Source organism: Rhamphochromis sp. 'chilingali' (assembly GCF_963969265.1).
Source record: "Rhamphochromis sp. 'chilingali' genome assembly, chromosome: 7".
Classification (NCBI taxonomy): domain Eukaryota; kingdom Metazoa; phylum Chordata; class Actinopteri; order Cichliformes; family Cichlidae; genus Rhamphochromis; species Rhamphochromis sp. 'chilingali'.
Window position 1 is genome coordinate 3,550,284 of NC_137934.1, and position 6,378 is coordinate 3,556,661.

The following is a 6,378-nucleotide window of genomic DNA, read 5'->3' on the forward strand; positions in this document are numbered from 1 at the left end:
GTTTCACGTTGTCTAAACCCTACCTCAAAACAGAAACCTCCATTAAAACTTCATAATATTATATTTACAGCATTTAAATGAGGTAAATGCATGTGCAAGTACATCACATTGGCCAAAATTTCAACCTTCAGACTGCATTAAATATTTGGCTTCTTACAGTATTTGGCTAAATGATGTCATAGAGAAGACATATTCATTTAATCCCACCGTTTTAACCCCCTATTACATGAACCAAATTAAACACATTGTGTGTAGGGGGAGTCTAAGGGGTAAATACATGCACTTATTTTGCAGGGAAAAATTGGGGATTAAATGGGTTAATAAAGCAGTCTCACTCCACACCATGAAAACCTTCTGTTTGTAAAGGACAACTAGTCAGAAATTGTTAAAAGCATTAAAACATGTTTGCGTTCCTCAATCTTGGCTCCTCTACCAGGAAACACTGTGAGAGACTGTGGTCCATACTGACATACTTTATTGGATGGAGATCTTCTGACTGTGGTAAATGGTAAAAGGGTGAATGGACTTCCATATTTTTCTCTCTAACTGAGCACTCATTTTTACTATAAACTTAATTCACCTGGTCACACACAATTTTACACAAGCACCTTGTCTAACATTGCAGACACATTCACACGCCATTGGATGCATCAGGGAAACTTATTCTGTAGTATCTTGCCCAAGGATACTTCCACATGCAGCCCTAGCTGGGTGTCGAACCTCCTCTACCTCCAGAGCCGGAGGAACCCAGAGTCATTTGAGTACAGTGAGCTCATTGTCATGTTCCAGAAGCCGGTTTGAGATTATTTGAGCTTTGCGACATGGTGCGTTATCCTGCTGAAAGCAGTCGTCAGTACATGGGTGCACTGTGGTCATAAAGGAATGGACATGGTCAAAAACAGCACTCAGGTCGGCTGTGGGATTTAAATATTTTTCACTTTGTACTAAGAAGGCCAAAGTGTGCCAAGAAAACATCCCACACATCATTACACCACAGACAGGATGGTGTTGTTTACGCCAGATTCGGACCCTTTTTTCCCCCCAATCTTCTAACAGGAGTGCGGTCTTCTGCTGCTGTAGCCCATCTGCTTCAAGGTTAAACATGCATGTGTTATATATTCAGTGATGCTGTTCTGTAACAAGTGGTCTGGCCATTCTCTTCTGACTTTAACAAATCATTTTTGCTGGGAAAACTGACGTTCATTTCTTTTTGGACCATTTTCTGTAAACCCTAGAGATGATTGTGTGGGAAACTCCCAACAGATCAGCAGTTTCTGAAATACTTTATCACTTAACTCACCTTTCTTCGCCATTCTGATGCTCATTTTGAACTTCAGCAGGGCGTCTATACCATGTCTGCATGACTGAAAGCAGTGAGTTACTGGCATATGATTGGCTGATTAGATATTTGTGTTAACAAGCAGTTGAAGAGGGGTACCTAATGAAACGACTGGTTAGTGTATTACGTAATGAAGATGCCACAGTTTACCCAAAATATTCCCAGATGATTTTCTTCTTCTTCTTTTGGGAAAAAAGAAAAAGAAAAAAAACTGATGAGTTGACAATGTGCATCTGCAGAATTCTACTCATTTATTTAGGAAATAATCTTAAAGTTTGGCTGCGTGTTCAGCCAAACCTTTCCTTTTTTTTTTTTTTTTTTTTTGGCCTGTCCCGTTTGGCTCTTTTGCCCTCAGAATTGTTGTCTAAAGGCAAAGAAAGATGCCCAACGGATTTACTTTACCAAACTGACCATCCCAGCCTTGCCGTAATGGTCCATTTGATTCACCTTTTATTGTTTATTTTATTTTCACTTACTGAATACGGGACAGACTTGACTGGGGGAAAGAAGGGGAGAAAGAAAGAGGGAAAGAGAAACAGCTGAGAAGAGGGACGTGGGAGAAGGGCAAAAGACAAAAACCAACAGAACGGGCAGAGAAAAAAAAATGCATATATCAATCACCTGGATCACCTGCTGAGAAAGAAAAAAGAAAGCAAGCAGAAGAGAACAAGAGTAATAGAATAAACAACATCACAATGATATATGGGAATATGACAGTAAATACTAAATGTTAAACATTATTGTGCAGCACATAAGATCAACAGAACACAGTGTGCTTTGAGGTAGGAGCCAAAAAGGGTGTAGTTTGTGGGTGTGATCACCCGTGTGTACACCTGTGAGCATGGACGCGCTTGTTTTTTTAAAAGGTTCCTTCATGTAATAATCTGCTAGAGGGTGTGGGGGGGCCACAGCCCCGTCCTCCAGGGCGTGAAGCAGGTGTGGAGGAGATCAAAACTCCAGACATCCAGAGGCCCCCAGAACACAAGAGACCAAGGAAGACCAACAGAGGGGCAGCCGTGCCACTGTCCCGGAAAGAGCTGAGGAGAGTCCCAGATGAGGGCTCACTCAGCAGCCGCGGAGCAGAAGCCAGGGGGAGTTGCAGTGACGCGCCCGTGAGCTCCGCCGGCAGCCAGCTGCGCCTGAGTGACCGAGCCAAACCTTTCCTAGCGCTCCACTCCTCTGCTGTATGTTGTTCCTGGCAGAGATGATACCTGGAGCTGAGCATGCTGGGAAAGCATTTTTCAGTGCCATTGCTATTCTGAGTATAATGTCTGGCGGCCAGCCATGCACAGCATTAGCAGCTCCACGAGCTCACTGCCAACATCTGTAGGTGCTTCACACAGACTCTGCAGAGACTGACAAACCGTTTTTTTCTTTTCAGGTCCACATACCTCCAAACTTTCTGGGGCCGAGGGTTGGGTGGAGGAGGGGATGCAGAGAGGGGTACAGGAGGTGTTTCACAGCCAGAAAAACATCTATCATGCAGGCGCCGCTGTGACCAAACAAATCAGCGGCGGCTAGAAAATATGATTTCACCAGGGGAGGAATGCAGGAGCTGAGACGCTTCGAGGCTGGCGCACACTGTATGGCTGTGTGAGAACGACGGCAGGATGGGATGAGGAGGTTCTGCGGGCCTGCAGCTGGTGAAGGCTCACGTTAAAGGACATCTAAGTGCTCAGGGGGTCTGGGCTGAACATTTGCAGTTGTGCTTTTTGATTTTAGGCTGTTCAAAACTTTCAAGAAAAGAAAAAAAGTGGGAGAAATTACCCCAAGTTACTGTTACATACTCAGTGAAGATTTTCTCCTTCGGTTGGAGATTAAGCAAGCAAGTCCGGTGTTGGTTTCCTGCTTGAGACCTCAAGCAGATGAAGCCATGAGGAAGCAATCAGCCCATCGATGAGTGGGCCTGTTGGGATGTCTGAACCCCTCCTCCGCTCTCCAAAATCCTCCAGGAGTCTGCTGAAATCCAATCAATCACTACAAGCAGGATAAATACCCAGACATGCCATTTCTGCCCTGCATTCCTGCTAAGTTTGCAGTTGTTTTCCCCCGAATGTCAAATCAGTATACTGAGCTAGTGAAGAACAGCAAGTTCCCTGAAAAAAAAGTGAGTTATTATTCGTAGTTTTGATCTGTTGAGTCTATTGGCACATTTATTGTTATTCAGCTCCAGTAAAGATTAAATTTTATTAAGTTTCTGCCAGTTAGTCACGCCACATGGCTTTTACATCAAATTTGACATCAAACAGAAAAACTTTTCATCTATTCAAACGAAAAACAAACTTATCTTTACACAAATAGTTTAGATTGATGCCGCCGCAAACAACTGCAGAAATTTAGTTTTCATTATTTTAACCACCAGAGAGAGATTTTATTTGTGTATTTCCTAAGAAGTTGTGCCATCCACTGGGAATTGGTTGCCTTTTAATTATTTTTCTGCTAATGCTAGGAGATGTTTTTTTGCTTTAATTAAAAAAAAACGAACACGGATTTTGGTTCATTCGATTAATGTCTTTGCGTTCTCTCCAGCTATAACCGTTTAGTATTGATAATGCATCCTGCTTCATAGGAGTGGAATCGATACACTGCTCAACAACCTTGTTTTCAGGGTTTTTTTTGGCACAATCCAATTTATTGAAAATTTGTAATTAAAAATGACTGAAGTTGGCAGCAAATGGAGCAACAGGAAGCAGCTGACAGGTGCTGAAAGAGGCATAAACACATTAAACAACCGAGTTAAACATCTGATTAAACTGTGATATTAAATGCGGGGATATTTATTAACATTTATCTGGTACAATGTGCTTGTACAGTGTTGTCTATTTTAATAAATGATCCTCACAGTTCTTAGCAGTGTGCAGGGATGTGTCTCCGTTAGCTGTTGCTCTCGCTTCGCTTTTTTGTTAACATAAATGAGTTGCTGCTTGATTAGAGGATGACTCTCGCACCAATAGGTAGCTGTTACTGAGACAATAAAACCCACTCGGAAGGCAACAAACAAAACAAAGCAAAAACAATGGAGCTGCTTACCATCAGTTGCCTGCATTGTAAAATCACAACAGCCATCACACAAGAACCTCTGAATTTACTGAAGTGTATTAGCTCAGAGTAATGTTAGTACTGACGGGCGGGTATTCTATAAACGGGATGTTTATTGGTGAGGCACAGACACTGGTGCGTATTGACATATTGCAGAAAGGTGTTTTAGCTGAGCTGACCACAGAGATGGAACTAACACTTCATTTAAAAAGCACTTTCGAAGTTAAAAGATCAAATAAAACACAAGCTATAAATATAGCACAGTTACATAGTCTGCAATTTTGCAGAGGCTATGGTGGGTGAGCAAGTTGAAAATCCTACAGTGCCCTAATCTGACTCTTAAGATAAGCATAGTTATAGTTGTTACATGTAACAACCTAAAATTTATACTACTAACTAGCTTAGCTAGATAAGTCTTCAGAAATAGTCGGCTTTAAAGGTTCACACTATTTGATAGGACCCGTAGAAAAGCTTCAAATATTAGAAGCTTGATTGCAGCAAGGAAAGTTTAAGTTTTTGAACGGTGTGGTTTAAACAAATATCATCAGCTTGTCTGAAAACAAACAGCAGTCTTCAGTATCTTTTAGACTTTTTTTGATTTTCAGAAAAATGACCTGTCAATAAATGTTTGGAGATTACATCATGTTAAGCAGTAAAACCTTTATTTTTTGGTTTTAGCACACAAACTGCAAAAGCGGCTCCAACACAGTCTAATAAAAATGCCCATCATTTAAATAATACAGAGCTGAATATTAATCATACCTCGAGTGGGCACTTTAAAAAAATATATAAACACATGATCTTTGTCTGAAGCATATTATGCCTCTTTGAGCCACAGATAGCATACAAAGTGACTCGATGGCATTTAGTTTTATTCAGCATCAAGATAAGTAATAATGAGTCTGTGTCCTCACTGAGAAGTTGAATGGTCAGTCAGCAGAGAAAGCATGCCTTTGGCCACACAGGAAACTGCTCCACACTTTGCCTAAGGTGAAACTAACACATTTGCCTGGCCACGAATTTCCTATGAGGGGTCTTTTCATGTGGAAATTTTAAAAAGAACTCACACCTTTTAAATTGCAAATTAGAAAATATCAATGGGCTTTCAAGTGTTGAATGCCAATTAAATCCTCTGTTAATAACTCTATCTGTAAGGTGAAGGACACTGTTTGGTGTCCTACAAGGAGAAATATTGCCTTCTGTGTAATTAGCATTGCTCATGAATTAAGCCCTGCACTATTACACAGTGAATGTAAACAAAACATCAATTCCAGCCACCGTCTAAATGACAAAGCATTTCTTGTAGTTTTGTCTGTTTTCAACACTTTTGCAGGTTTATTATTGTCCATAACCCACATGTTACTGATAGGTTACAGGTGGGTGTCATCAACCATTGCACCAGGCAGTGGCTTCTGTTGTCTGCGACAACGACCAGCACAAACAAGACCTGCAAAGGAAGATTTCAGAGCCTCCCTTAATTAAAAGTAATGAGGCCACGATGGAAAATACCCAATTACAAGTAGAGCTGAAACGATTAGTCACTTAATCAAGTCAGGCAACAGAAAATTAATCTCTTTGTTGCTTTCCTTTGAGGATAAACGCTTAATGTGCACCGCTTCCAGCTCCTAAATGTGAATATTACAGGTTCTCTCTTGCCCGTCTTTGAATAAAGTGAATTTCATTTGGACTTGTCACTGTTACCAAATTTTCCTATTTGACAGCTGGGATTTTTCCGCAATTATCAGGCGTTTGATAGACTAAAAACATAATCAATTAAGCAAGACCGCAATCCAGTGTGATTATGAGCCCTAAATACAAGTTCCAGGAGGATTACCAACAGTATGTGCAAAGTGTGTGTAATTAAAAACGATTAAACTCTACATTTTACAAATATTTAATTACTGATACATAAAATATAAGCAGAATTCTATTATTGTTGCACTAAAGGACACAGTACACAGCACTTAACGCCAGCAGCAGTCCTATGGACTACATTTCCC